Raw genomic sequence first — 14486 nt, 5'->3', positions numbered from 1 at the left:
AGTGCTACCCGTGCCACGTGCTAGTGAGGCTAGAAATAAGAGGATAATGCAGCTAAATACGTGGCTAAGGAGATGGTGCAGGAGGGAGGGCTTCATGTTTCTTGACAATTGGGCTCTGTTCCAGGGAAGGTGGGACCTGTTCCGACGGGACGGTTTGCACCTCAACTGGAGGGGGACTAACATCCTTGCGGGTAGGTTTGCTAGTGCTGCTCCGGGGCGTTTAAACTAGATCTGCAGGGGGAGGGGAACCAGAGTGTTAGAGCAGATAGTGAGGTAGAGGAGGATAAAGGTCAAGTGAGGAATGCATGGATAGACAGAAATCAAGGGTCCGTACATGATAGAAATGTTCTCAGGTGCATCTATTTCAATGCAAGGAGCATTGTCGGAAAGGCAGATGAGCCTAGGGCGTGGATTGGCACGTGGGATTACGACATTATTGGTATTAGTGAGACTTGGTTGCAGGTGGGGCAGGACTGGCAGCTCAATGTTCCGGGGTTCCGTTGTTTCAGACATGATAGAGGGGGAGGGATGAAAGGGGGAGGAGTGGCATTACTAGTCAGGGAAAATATCACAACTGTACGTAAGCAGGACAGCCCGGAGGGCTCGTCTACAAAGGCCATATGGGTGGAGCTGAGGAATGGGAAAGCTGTGACCACACTAATAGGGTTGTATTATAAACCACCCAATAGTCAGAGAGAATTGGAGGAGCAAATCTGTAGAGAGATAGCAGACCGATGTAAGAAACAGAAAGTTGTGATAGTAGGAGATTTTAACTTTCCACATATTGACTGGGACTCCCATACTGTAAAAGGGCTGGATGGCTTGGAGTTTGTCAAATGTGTTCAGGAAAGTTTTCTAAATCAATATATAGGAGGTACCAACGAGAGATGATGCAATACTCGATCTCCTATTAGGGAACCAGACAGGTCAAGTGACAGAAGTATGTGTAGGCAAACATTTTGGGTCCAGTGATTAGTGTCATTAGTTTTAAGCTAATTATGGATAAGGATAGGTGTGATCCTCGAGTTGAGATTCTAAATTGGAGAAAGGCCAGTTTTGTGGAAATGAGAAAGGATCTAGGAAGAGTGGATTGGCATAAGTTGTTTTCTGGCAAGGATGTGTTCAGTAAGTGGAAGGCATTCAAAGGCGAAATTTTGAGAGTGCAGAGTTTGCATGTTCCTGTCAGGATTAAAGGCAAAGTTAACAGGCATAGGGAACCTTGGTTTTCAAGGGATATTGGCGATCTGGTTAAGAAGAAGAGAGAGGTGTATAGCAGGTATAGGCAACAAGAAGCAAATGAGGTACTTGTAGAGTATAGAAAATGTAAGAAAATACTAAAAAAGGAAATCAGGAAGGCAAAAAGAAGACATGAGGTTGCTTTGGCAGATGATGTGAAGGTAAACCTGAAGGGTTTCTACAAGTATATTAAGAGTAAAAGGATAGTAAGGGACACAATTGGTCCCCTTGAAGATCAGAGTGGTCGTCTATGTGTGGAGCCTCACGAGATGGGGGAGATCTTAAACAGTTTTTTTGCATCAGTATTTACTCAGGAAACTGGCATAGTGTATAAGGAAGGAAGGAAGGGAAACAAGCAGTAGGTTCATGAAACATATAGAGATTAAAGAGGAGGAGGTGCTTGCTGCCTTACAGCGAATAAAGGTAGATAAATCCCCTGGGCTTGACATGATATTCCCTCGGACCTTGAGGGAGACCAGTGTAGAAATTGCAGGGGCCCTGGCAGAAATATTTAAAATGTCCTTAGCCATGGGTGAGGTGCCGGAGGATTGGAGGGTAGCTTATGTTGTTCCGTTGTTTAAAAAAGGCTCCAAAAGTAAACCAGGCAATTCCAGGCCAGTGAGCCTGATGTCAGTAGTAGGTAATTTATTGGAAGGTGTTCGGAGAGATCGGATATATAATTATTTGGACAGCCAAGGGCTGATTAAGGATAGTCAGCATGGCTTTGTGCGTGGTAGGTCGTGTTTAACGAACCTTGTAGAGTTTTTCGAGGAGGTTACCAAGAAAGTAGATGAAAGGCTGTGGATGTTGTCTACATGGACTTTAGTAAGGCCTTTGACAAGGTCCCACATGGGAGGTTAGTTCAGAAGGATCAGACACTTAGTATCCATGGAGAGGTTGTAAACTGGATTCAAAATTGGCTGTGTGGGAGAAGACAGAGAGTGGTAGTGGATGATTGCTTCTCAGACTGGAGGTCTGTGACTAATGGTGTGCCTCAGGGATCTGTACTGGGACCATAGTTGTTTGTTGTCTATATCAATGATTTGGATGATAATGTGGTGAAATGGATCGGCAAGTTTGCTGATGACACTAAGATTGGAGGCATTGTGGACAGCGAGGAAGGCTTTCAAAGCTTGCAGAGAGATCTGGACCAACTGGAAAAATGGGCCAGAAAATGGCAGATGGAATTTAATGCGGAAAAGTGTGAGGTGTTACATTTTGGAAGGTCAAACCAAGGTAGGACATACACAGTAAATGGTAGGGCACTGAGGAGTGCGTAGGAACAAAGGGATCTGGGAGTTCAGATACATAATTCCCTGAAATTGGCGTCACAGGTAAACAAGGTTGTAAAGAAAGCTTTTGCCATACTGGCCTTCATAAATCAAAGTATTGAGTATAGGAGTTGGGATGTTATGGTGAGGTTGTATACAACATTGGTGAGGCCAACTTTGGAGTATTGTGTGCAGTTCTGGTCGTCTAACTACAGGAAGGATATCAGTAAGATTGAGAGAGTGCGGAGAAGATTTACTAGGACGTTGCCGGGTCTTAAGGAGTTGAGTTCCAGGGAAAGATTAAACAGGTTAGGACTTTATTCCTTGGAGCGTAGAAGAATGAGGGGAGATTTGATAGAAGTTTACAAAATTGTGAGGGGTATAGACAGAGTAAATGCGAGTAGGCTCTTTCCACTTAGATTAGGAGAAATAAACACGAGAGGACATGGCTTTAGGGTGAAAGGGGAAAGGTTTAGGGGGAACATTAGGGGGAACTTCTTGACTCAGAGTGGTGAGAGTGTGGAACGAGCTACCATCTGACGTGGTAAATGTGGGCTCACTCTTAAGTTTTAAGAATAAATTAGATAGATACATGGATGGGAGAGGTCTGGAGGCTTATGGACTAGGTACAGGTCAATGGGACTAGCGGAATAATATTTTGGCATAGACTAGAAGGGCCGAATGGCCTGTTTTCTGTGCTGTAGTGTTCTATGGTTCTATGGAAGCAAGATGTAAGGAAACATCCTCTGGATTTGGACTTTCCGGACTCTGGCAATCACGTGAACTGATATTCATTTCTGTGGGGTTTTTTTTACTGTAAAGTTATTAATAGTTGTAAAATCCCCTCTTTCCTATGCCATTGCTGTATACTGTGTCTGTGTGTGTGTGTGTGTGTGTGAAACTGTGATCATCTCCCCAGGTTTGAATGCGTGAATAAACTAAAATTCCAATTTAATTCTAAGAGAGTTTGCTGAGAGTCACTTTAAAAATTGACTACACAAACAAAGGTTTGAAATAAGTGCCACAGTCTATTTTTAAAATGAACATTAGGGCGAACTTCTTCATTCAGAGTGGTGAGAGTGTGGAACGAGCTACCATCTGACGTGGTAAATGCGGGCTCACTCTTAAATTTTAAGAATAAATTAGATAGATACATGGATGGGAGAGGTCTGGAGGGTTAAGGATTAGGTACAGGTCAATGGGACTAGCAGAATAATATTTCGGCACAGACTAGAAGGGCCGAATGGCCTGTTTTCTGTGCTGTAGTGTTCTATGGTTCTATGGAAGCAAGACTCAAGGAATTTCAAAGCCTTGGGTGTTTCATCTATTGATGTCCATGTGTTCATTTTAGTTTTTTTCCTCCTTCACCCACTGGGTTCACACTCAGGAGCACAAATGTCAAGCACCTGCACAAAATGATTCCAGAAAAATTCAGCCAGCATTTCAGAAGTTCACGAAACATTGTAGAAACAAGAATATAAGCTTAGAGCATAGTTTCCATGGAATATATATATGGAATATATACATCAAAGGAGATGGTTAAGCCCCTTTGCTTTGGATCAACAGTGCTATTCTTGCTTCTGCTTTTGACAAAATGGGTTCAAGCCCAACTCCAGGATTTCAACACATAATCTGGGCTGAAAGTTCAGTGTTCTATAAAGGAAGATCACATTATCAGAGGTGTTTCCTTTCAGTCGATATATTAAACTTAGGCCTTAGCTTCTTGTCTACATAGACACAAAAAGATGCTACAGCACATTCCCCCAGTGACCTGGCCAGCAGTTCCACTCAACCAATACCAACAAAGTAGGCCGACATTCCTTTCATTTCCTGTTTGTGGGATTTTGCTACATGAAACCAGCTGCTACATTTGCCTAAAGAATTCATGAAAGTAATTCTTCAGCTATAAAATGCTTAAGGAACTTGTGCATATTATGTGAAAGGTGCTAAATACGAACATGTGAATTAGGGGCAAAAGTAGGCCATTCGGGCCCTCAAGCCTGCTCTGCCATTCAATAAGATCATGGCTGATCAGATTGTGGCCTCAAATCCAAATTCCACCTACCCCCGATAACCTTTGACTCCATTTTTCTGTTATTGTGATTTTATCTCAGGATTTGATAGCTTCTTATTCTAGAAGAAATCTTGTCGGAGACAATGGTCTTTGTTGAAAACACATTTAATTTACATACTAACTATTTACAAAGGTTAAGCAAGACCAAGACATAGCTGGAACTACTCTCTAAGGTGCCTCACATTCATCTTTTCTCAGCGAATGACATGACTGTGACATGGCAACTGAGCATGTGCGTAAGGAGCTATCATTATAGTTAAGCCCTTAATCTACATCAGCCCCCAAATTCACTCTTCCCACAAACTGTTAAGCTCATGTATTATTTACAGTTTCCAGCCAATTTCTACTTCACCCTCCCCGCCCCCACCACCTTCAAGTCATTTTCACCAAAGGCATCAATCCCCAACAGTGTTCTCAGCTATGTTGCAGGGTGTGGAGAATGTATGTACTCCCTTACTGGCTCCTTGGAAGACAAATACACTGGTGAGTGGGAAAGCAGCTTCTCATGACAGGTGGCTCCAGGGTTGTGACACTTACGATGACCTGAATGCAAAGGCAGTGAAGACTAATCAAGGAAAAACTGATTCAAGGGAGAGCCCTCCAGGGCTCCAACGATCACAACTCCTTGAAAGGAAGACAATGGACTGAAATTCTCCCTCTCCCCAGTGTGCATTGCAGAAGAAGATGAAAGGTAAATATCCTGGCTTGACAAAACAAAGCACTTTCAGCTCCAATGAAGATCTTTGTAGCTGCATCATTTACAGCTGCTGTGAACACAAGAGAAGCAATCGATAACTGAGCAAGGAATGAATCTGGTAGACGAAAAGAACATCCTGAAGACACTGTTGGAGATGAGGAAAGAAGGACTTCCTTACCACTCTTAGAGTAGAAATTTCTCTTTCTATAGGTAGGGGTATCTCTTCCATGCTTGCTTCAGTGTGAGGCTGATCCACTGCAGACAATGAGATCTTGGGGTCAGCTGCAGAAAGTAGGATTGCACTATCGATGGAATAAACTTCAGGCCCAGGATCTACAGGAAGTTCCTGCATAGTACTCTGGTTTGCAGACTTGCTTGAAAGTTCAACATCAGCTTCGGGTGTTTTTACTACAACAGTCTCAATAGTAATAAGAAAGGCCGCTAGTGCCAAAACTTGTTCAGATAGTTGCTCTGCAGCCGACTCTTTCGTCTGATTCTGTGGCTATTACCTTAGATGGAGTATAGCATTTATACACTCCTATACTGCAATATGTTCACTTCCTTTTGTTACAGCATTCCTAATTTGTAAATCCCTCTCTGTGGCTTGGTAGTGCTGTGTGACTGCTAAAAGCTGGGGTTTTAGTTCAGCTTTCTCTTTTACGCAGTTAGATTTCTCCAACTCGTACTTAATTTTAATATTTTCAAGCTCAACTTTAAATTTTTCTAAGGTACTCATCAGCTGTACAAGCTGCTTCTTTACTGAAAAGAAGCTTGAGTGTTACCATGGCTTGCTGATGAGATCCAAGTGCTAACTTACATTTGTACGGATTAATAACCCCTTAGCTCCAAATTGGATCACACCCATGGTGAATGTTAAGTGTCTAATCCTTCCTGGATAGCTTTTTGCTGGCTGCTTGCAATTGTTGTTACATGTCGGTGGGCTCAGACAAATTCACCTCTTTACCTTTTCAACAAAAGGGTAATTCTCCTCAAAAGAGTAAAAGACTACGTGATCATTGGCAGTGGAATCAAAGGGTGTAGTAAGGTCCAGGACCTCTTCTTCCTACAGACCATCTGCCTCTGCAGCTTCATTCTCTTGCACTCTTTCCTGAAAGAGCAAATTAGGGTCTAGAATGTCATCTTGCGGGTGGTTATCGTCATTCTTGGTGCATCCTGTTACTGCTTCTTCTAGTCTGTCCCCAAAGAGAAGTTAAATATCTACAATATCGTCCTGTGGTTCTTGGGAGTTGAATTGAGGATGGTTGCAGTGTCAATTTATTCAGCCATGAAACTCCGTCAGATAACATGAGACACCAGCTCCCATGTCCAGCTCAAATTCATAAATGTCAGCACTCCAAAACTAGTTTTTATTTTCTGTTATTTCTTCTAGGAAGATGATTTCTTGGCTGTCAAAGTCTTGCATTTCTGGAATGGAGGGTCCTTTAGCAGAATTCTCTTTCAGTCTTATAAACACAGATTTCTTGGAACAGCACACCACTTTAAAGTGGCCTAACTTGCCATAGCCATGGCACTGCACAATTCAAGCACGGCATTCTTCCCACCTGTGGACCTTCCCATCACAGCAGGGACATTGGAAAATGGTGGCTGGCACCTTTTCAGGGCATTGCCCTGGTTACTGCCTTGCGATATTCTTGGTTTAACAACCCACAAATTGAATGACTTTTGGGAAATTTCCCTCATATCTCTGATAAAAGTTTTATTCTGCCTCCACTGTTTGGTCTGTCAGGCCAGTTGTTCAGCTTTGCTTAAATTTAAATCTTCCCGAGATTGTAAGAAGTCATCCAAAAAATTAACGACTATTCTATCTCTGATCAGGTCAGCTTTTAGGTGTTCCATACTCTCAATTTTCACCTAGGCAGTACAAGTCATTGATGAATGAGTCAATCCCTTCACCCTGTTTTTGACTGCACCGATTTAAATTTCACCCTCTCAATGACAATATTTTTACAAAGACTGAAGTACGAGTCAAAGGCTCCAATGACATCCTCGTAGGTGGCTGTCTCTTCGTGCGCCTCTTGTCTGGCCAGCACATCATCTGCTATGTTCCCAACAACATATAGCAAAGTGTTAACTTAAGCTTTGTTCGCTTTTTTGGCAAGACCTGAGGTTTTGCGATACAGGTTAAAATTTCTTCACCAATTTTGCTGTTGCTCAGCCTGTCTGGGGCCCTCCATATTTTGAAATGATTCTAGTAGGGGAAAAGTAGTAGCCATTTCTCACCCTGATTTGTTGTTGTCTTTTCCTGCACTTGTCTTGCCAGAGCATCCATCATTATTTTGTCATCTGTGGTGTGATTGCTGGGTTCGTCTTGAAGTCTTTCACCCACTAAACTGCACTGTGCCAGGTTTCACATGAGGTTTTTCCAACCGTTTCCTACTGTTTCTCTGTGAGTGTACTGATGTCACCTGCTGTAATTGTGGTTTTACCGTAGGAATCGTTAGCTTCTTACTCTAGAAGAGGAAATCTTGCTTGAGACAATGACTTTTGTTGAAAATACATTTATTTACATGCTAACTATTTACAAAGAATAAGAAAGGCTAAGACATAGCTGGAGCAACTCCCTAAGGTTTTTTTTTTTGAAAAATATACTTTATTCCTAAAATATCTGGAAGAACATTCCAAAACATTTCAAAATCACCATCACAAAAGTACAATCAGATTCAACTTTTACACATGGATCACAAGGTGCATCAATAAGGAGCAACTCTCTAAGGTGCTTCATACTCATCTGCTCTCAGCGAGTGACATCACCCTGACACAGCTCCTTATGCACATGCTGAGTAGCTATCATTAGAGTTAACCCTTTACTCCACAGTTGTTAGTCAAAAAATGATAATGTAACTAAGTTCTGTTTTTCTCCAGCTGTATTAATTACAAACTTATTAAGTTTCTCAGTTGCTTTGTAAATTGACAGTCAAAGGGAAATTCTCATTATAATTACATTCTGTGAATTTTCCATTCTGGAGTACATATTGGGTCTTGGGCGGAAATAAGAGTGATTTCCGCTTGGGGGCGGGACAACTGGACCCCTGTGATCTCGCGCTGGTCAGCTCATTACATACACATGCGCAAGGAGCACGGAAAATCTTGTGGTGGCGGTGGGCAGAAGTTACCATCCCCGCTCTTACCTCATTGGGTCGAGGGTCCTGGCGCCATATTTAATGGGCACCCAGACAGCCATTGAGCTTTCAACCGCTCATTGCAAGCCAGGACAATCAGTCTGGCTGTTGTTCCAGCAGAGACGACCTGTTGCAGATAGCAGAATGTCACATAGCAGACATTGACACCATGGTTCAAGGACGTCTCCCTGCAGTTTCTCCTCCAGGCCGTCCAGGAAAGGCAGGGTGTCCTGTTTCCCAGAGGTGGCAGCAGAAGTCCCTCCCATGTGATCTGGTGGAGGTTAGCACTCATGGGCCCTCTCCAGATACGGTCTGCAGAGCAGGAAAAGGATGAACGATCTGCTGTGCTCCCTCAGTAAGTGGCACTGTCTATTCATTGCAAAGTGACACTCATAAGGGCATCAGGCAATGTACGTATGTGAGTGCAGAGGGGTATCAGGCAGGAGTTTTGGTTGCAGGGCTCAGCAGCAGATGGAACATGTGCACTGAATACGTGACGGTCACTTCATGCTGTCAACGTTCTATCAGTTGCAAGACATTGTACTTGTTAATCATTATTAGGGAGGATTCCTGAACTGCTCATGCATGCGTTTGGATGACACTCAATCCTTCTCTGTCTGCAGAACAAAAATGCTCACAACAGTAGGGAGCAGGAAGGCTGCGTGCGGCCGGAAATTTGAGTCCTCACCACCTAAATGGAGGAGGCCGCATAACTAGCCGGGAAGGAGCAGGGCCATGCCTGCATCGAAGGCAAGACAGGACTCTCTCAGAAAGCCAATGGATGCCACCAGTCTGCAGTTGTCAGATGCGTCGGGAGAGAGACATGGTAGCCTACTTAAGCATCCAGTAAATATTTCTCTTCTTCACTCCAGGTACCTGCAAGAAAACAAAGGAGAGGAAAAGAAAGCAGTCCAACCCCAGCTGCAGCTCAGCCTCCGTCACCACCTGAGTGGATGGTGATTCAGAATCCTCAGGGATACACTATCACGCTGTTCACCTGCACACTCCAATAGCACAGATACAGTTACCTCAGTGGGTACACATTCTAAAGTATGATCAGGGTCACAATCTGGTAAGCACATCACAGACAGATTCACATCTGACAGAGACAGCTGAGGCCTCTGACATTCGGAGGACCGCTGGAGACCAGGCCCCTACTCAGCCCCATGCAGATGATGAGACTCTGGGCTCGACCATATGAGAAATGTTAGGGATGCAGAGATTGGCAGGGGAACATCAGGCAGAGGCCATGAGCAGACTGGGCTGAAGGCTGAATATTGTCTGTTGTCATGGCTCCGGCATGCGACTGCTTAGCCGCCTCCATGGAAAGGGTGACGGCTGCCTTGGAGACCAATATCCAGCAGAACACACAGTGGCTGCTGGATATGCGCTTGGACTTGTACACCGTCGATCTAGCCATGGGCGCAGTGCCAGCAGTGGCTAGGCGAGAGGGGGACAGGGTACCTCGAACCCCCCTCCAGGTGCCCTTTCCCCTCAAGGAGTCAGGGAGGCACCATCAGGCACCCACAGGGAGGAGGCGGAGCACCACAAAATCACCCTGGGGGCTTCATCCCAAGACACTCCAAGGTTACCCTGCCACTCAACCACCCCTCTGCCAGTGACCCCATCGCCCCAAGGTCAGGCAAAGGCAGGTGCACCTGCAGCTGTCCAGGAAAGCTTTAGCAGGCCGGGGCCCCTCTAGGGCTCGGGTCACCAGAGGATGCCCAAAGTCATCACAATCAATAGAGCATAACAGTCAGCCGGCTGCCTCTACCTCAGTTGTGGTTATTGGGGCTGCACATAGGCTTAGTAATAGGAAACGAAGGGACATAGGTGGCACAGGTCTCCAACTATTGTACAGACTTTTGGCACTTGTAAATATATGTTCACTTGCACTGTTGGAAGTTTCCTGGATTCTCATCTTGCTGCTTAGTTGCTTCAATGGTTATTAGCATTTAAGGGTGTGGAATTTGCTCCCACATTAGAGTCCATTAATGCCCTCCTATAGAGCCACTTCTCTCATATTATCAGCATTATGATCACTGAATATTCCAACATGAGGATGCTTAAGCATTGGCCAGCATTTGAGAGTTCAGGTTGAGCACGCATCACGCAATCCATTACTTGCAGCTCACCAGGATCTGACCTCTGAGAATGATGGCTACACAGAGTATGCAGCAAAGTCATTGCATCCCCTGCTGCTGTTGCCCTGACAAGAGGGAATGTGGGATGGATGCAAAGAGTCTTCAAGGGAGGTTGAACAGTCTGTGTAATTGGCAAGGAACAATGTAGATACAGCATGTCTCTGTAATGACTATCATTTCATTTATATTTTCTATCTGTTATGTTGTTATGAATGTTGTGTGCATTCAGATACAGAGCCTTTAACTCTGTCTTTTAGTACTTCTGCAATCTCTGGCCATATTGCTCGTGCACTCTTAAGTTTGTACTCTGCCCCTTCCTGCCACACTCTGGTTATCATTACCCATATCGCCACCGCGCTCTATTACCTTGTTGCTTCCCTTCAATTTACTACATCTCCTCTCGTATGATCTATTCCCCCTACTATTTACTTAAAGCCCTCTCTATCACCCTAGTTATACGACTTGCCAGAACACTGATGCCAGCACGGTTCAGGTGAAGACCATTCCAATGGCACAGCTCCCACATTCCCCAATACTGGTGCCAGTGCATCATGAATCAAAACCCATTTCTCCCACACCAGTTTTTGCGCCGAGCATTCATCTCTCTAGTCTTATTTACCCTACCCCAATTTGCTCACGGCTCAGGTAATAACCCAGGATATTATTACCTTTGAGGTTCTGCTTCTTAATTTAGCCCCTATCTGCTCACAATATCCAAGCAGAAACTCTTTCCCAGTCCTATCTATGCCTTTGTTGCCCACATGGACCACAACAGCTGGATCTTCCCCCTCCCATTGCAAGTTCCTCTCCAATCCCAAGCAGATATCCTGAATCCTGTCACCTGGTAGGCAACACGGCTGTCTGGACTCTCGCTCTCATCTGTAGAGAACTGTGTTAACCCTTCTGGCCATAATGTCCCCTACTACTGCTATTAACTCCGCCTCCCCTGACTTGAATAGCTTCCTATACCACGGTGCCATGGTCAGTTCGCTCATCCGCCTTGTAGCTCTTGTTTTCATCCATACAGACTGCAAGAGCCATGAACCTTTGGAAATTGCAAGGGTTGAGGTTCCTCGATTTCTGCTTTTTGGGTCCCCATACCTGCCTCACTCACAGTCACACCCTCCTGTTCCTTAACACTGACCAAATCAGAAGACACTATCCTAAAGAGCATGAGCGCTGCCTGGTACAAAGTGTCCAGGTAACGTTCTCCCTCCCTGATGCAATGCAGTGTCTGCAGCTCAACCTCTAGCTCAATGACTCTGACATTTACCACAGATGTGTCTGCCCTGGATTAGACTGGTGTCCAGGAGCTCCCATATTCTTCAATCGCAACTCACCACCTGCCCTGCTATCTTTATTATGTGTTAATTAGTTATTTTTAAAATTAATTTATAATTAATAGACCCGACTACTCCCAATAAGCTTTACTACTGCTAGCAAGCCTTAGGGTTAGGGCTAGTGCTAATGAAATCTTACAATCACTAAATTACGTGAGTTTTCAAAGAAAACCAAGCAAAATACTCACAAACCAATCACTTACCTGTTTCCCTGTGACATCAGACTTTGATTTTCTTTTCAGAACATGGTCGGTTCTCAGGCTTGACCCAGCATCTTTTCAGCTCTCACTGGTCTCTTCCCCTATTGCACCTCTTTTCAACTCTCGCCAGTCTCTCCCCTCTTGCTCTGCTTTTCAAGTCTTGTCATGTTAAATAAGGCTATAGAAGAGGGCCGTAGGAGAATATTTAAATTAATGAAGAGAGGGAAGTGAACAAAACAGACCAGAGAAGAAAAAACACACACCAGGAGCAAGGCTATATAGAACTATGTAGAATTTACAGCACCAAACCAGGTATTTAAGCCCAACTGGCCTATGCCAGTGTTTATGCGCCATATAAGCCTCCTACTTTACATCATCTATCTATTCTTCAGTTTCCATCTGTCGGTTTCAGATCTGCAACTTGTCTTTTACTTTCATTTTTGCTGAAACAAATGTCTTTGGGAGAACGGGGTGGGGTGTGGGGGAGTGGTATAAGAATAACATGGAAAAAGCAAACGGAGAACATAAAACAGAACCAGGGCACTTGCCCTAGAGTCATGTGGTTGAGGTTTCAAGCCCTACTTCAAGGACTTCGGCACATAATCTAGGCTGTCCTTGATGGGAGTATAGAGGTGTCATCTTCAGGACAGACATTGAAATGAAACTGCATCAGGTTTAGGTGGATGTAAAAGATCCCAATGTTTCATAATAGTATAGGTACATGTATATCATGAATGATAATTTTAAAAGATTGTCCCTGGTCATTTTGAATAAAATTGTAAATTGTCAACGTGAATTCAAAATCTCAGGCAAAAGTTAACACAGCATTTTCACTGGCATTCAATAAAAGTTTGTACTGTAGCTTGTTCAGTGCAACTAAATCTCAGACAAAGTATCAATGCTACACTATTTGAAGATAGGTATATCTTTTTAAGGTGCATATTTATGAAGGTTAGAGGTATCAGTAGTAATAACTGAACTAAAGGCTGTTGTAGCAATTGGAAACAATGACCCAATAGGATGTCAAAATTAGCCTGAATATGTTCAACATATAAATGCTTAGGTTTTTCATGAAAAATATGTTACTCAAAACAGGCAATGACCAGTTCTATATTTCTTAGAGACAAGTCACATTTAACAACATTAAATCTGACCTTTGTCTTTAATATCTAAAAACAGGAACAATAGTTATAGCAAAGCATATCTTCACATGACAAATAAGTTGTCTTACACCACTTATTACTAGCTCATTTGAAAACTATTTTTTACTCGATCATGGGATGCTAGCATCACAAGACCAGCATTTGTTGCCGGTCCCTAATTGCTCCTGAGAAGGTGGTGGTGAGCTGCTTTCTTGAACTGCTGCAGTCCGTGTGAGGTAAGTACAGCCACATTGCTACGATATTAGTTCTAATAAAACATGCCATACGCACTGACCTAGAATCAGAGAAAGTATATTAGCAGTACTGATAGCAAATGACATCCCAAATACAGCAACAGTCCAAAGCTATAGAATAGCTTATTCATCTGGTAGGACTTGGATAAGTGACCTAGACCTTCTTCCTCACAGTCAAATGGCATATCTTCTGTAATCTATTTTAGATTTAATTTTAGTTGCACAAAAAAAATGTGTTGGCATGCTCAAGTGAAAATAAGTATAAGTAATACTTTGGCATTTTGTTTCTGTCCTGATATCAAAGTGAAATATGAAACATGTAATTCAGGAAAAAAGCTGGAGGATAGCTGGTGGCTCATGCATATGGGCAATGATGAAACTTGCAAGATATTGCCACCCCCTCCCTGGAAAAGCACAAAAAAAGAGCAGGCAAGATTTTAAAAATTAAAACTTTACATAAATCTTAAGTAATTATTGCAAAACTTTAAATAAAAATTGAATCAACTAGCTAATTTCTATATTTGGAAACAATTATAATGCTAACAGCTAGGCCACAGGTCCCTACGTTGGGAGTGGAAGGGGGTGCCACTTCTGTTTCGACAGGGATCGGCCAGCCGCAGGCAATCTTCTGACTGCCAGCCAATTCACAGTGGGGAGGGGTTGGCACTGACCGTTGAGTGCAAAAGCAGCTTGCGAGGTGGCAGAAACATGGCAGATATTAAAAGGACTGCCAGCACTGCATTTAACAGGGGCCATCTGCTTACCTGGAAAGCTGAGAAACATAAGGAAACCTACAGCTAGAATGGCAGAAGGAAGACCTTGGGTGGCCCCACGGTTCAGCAATACCTCTCTGCAGGCTCACCTCCAGGCTGCAAGGACATGGCAGGAAGTCTTGTCCCCTAGGAATGGGAGGAGGAGATCTGCCTGCCTAACCAAGCAAGCACAGGCGGAGATTGCAGAAGAGGTCAGCAGCCATGACTTCACCACC

At 43.7% G+C, this 14486-nt stretch overlaps 1 protein-coding gene across 1 annotated transcript in view; it reads right to left on the bottom strand.

Moving 5' to 3' along the window:
* Positions 1-12256, bottom strand: part of LOC144673002 (patched domain-containing protein 3-like) — an 84244-nt gene extending 71988 nt beyond the window's left edge. The window contains exon 1 of the mRNA XM_078535003.1: positions 12106-12256. The gene's annotated coding sequence lies outside the window, so the exon portion shown is untranslated. The remainder of the gene's footprint in view (positions 1-12105) is intronic.
* Between the last annotated feature and the right edge of the window lie 2230 nt (positions 12257-14486).

The sequence above is a fragment of the Cetorhinus maximus genome, unplaced genomic scaffold (genome assembly GCF_964194155.1).
Source record: "Cetorhinus maximus unplaced genomic scaffold, sCetMax3.hap1.1 HAP1_SCAFFOLD_196, whole genome shotgun sequence".
In the NCBI taxonomy this organism is placed as follows: domain Eukaryota; kingdom Metazoa; phylum Chordata; class Chondrichthyes; order Lamniformes; family Cetorhinidae; genus Cetorhinus; species Cetorhinus maximus.
The sequence above is the reverse complement of the archived record's forward strand: the minus strand, read 5'-3'. Positions and strand labels throughout refer to the sequence as shown.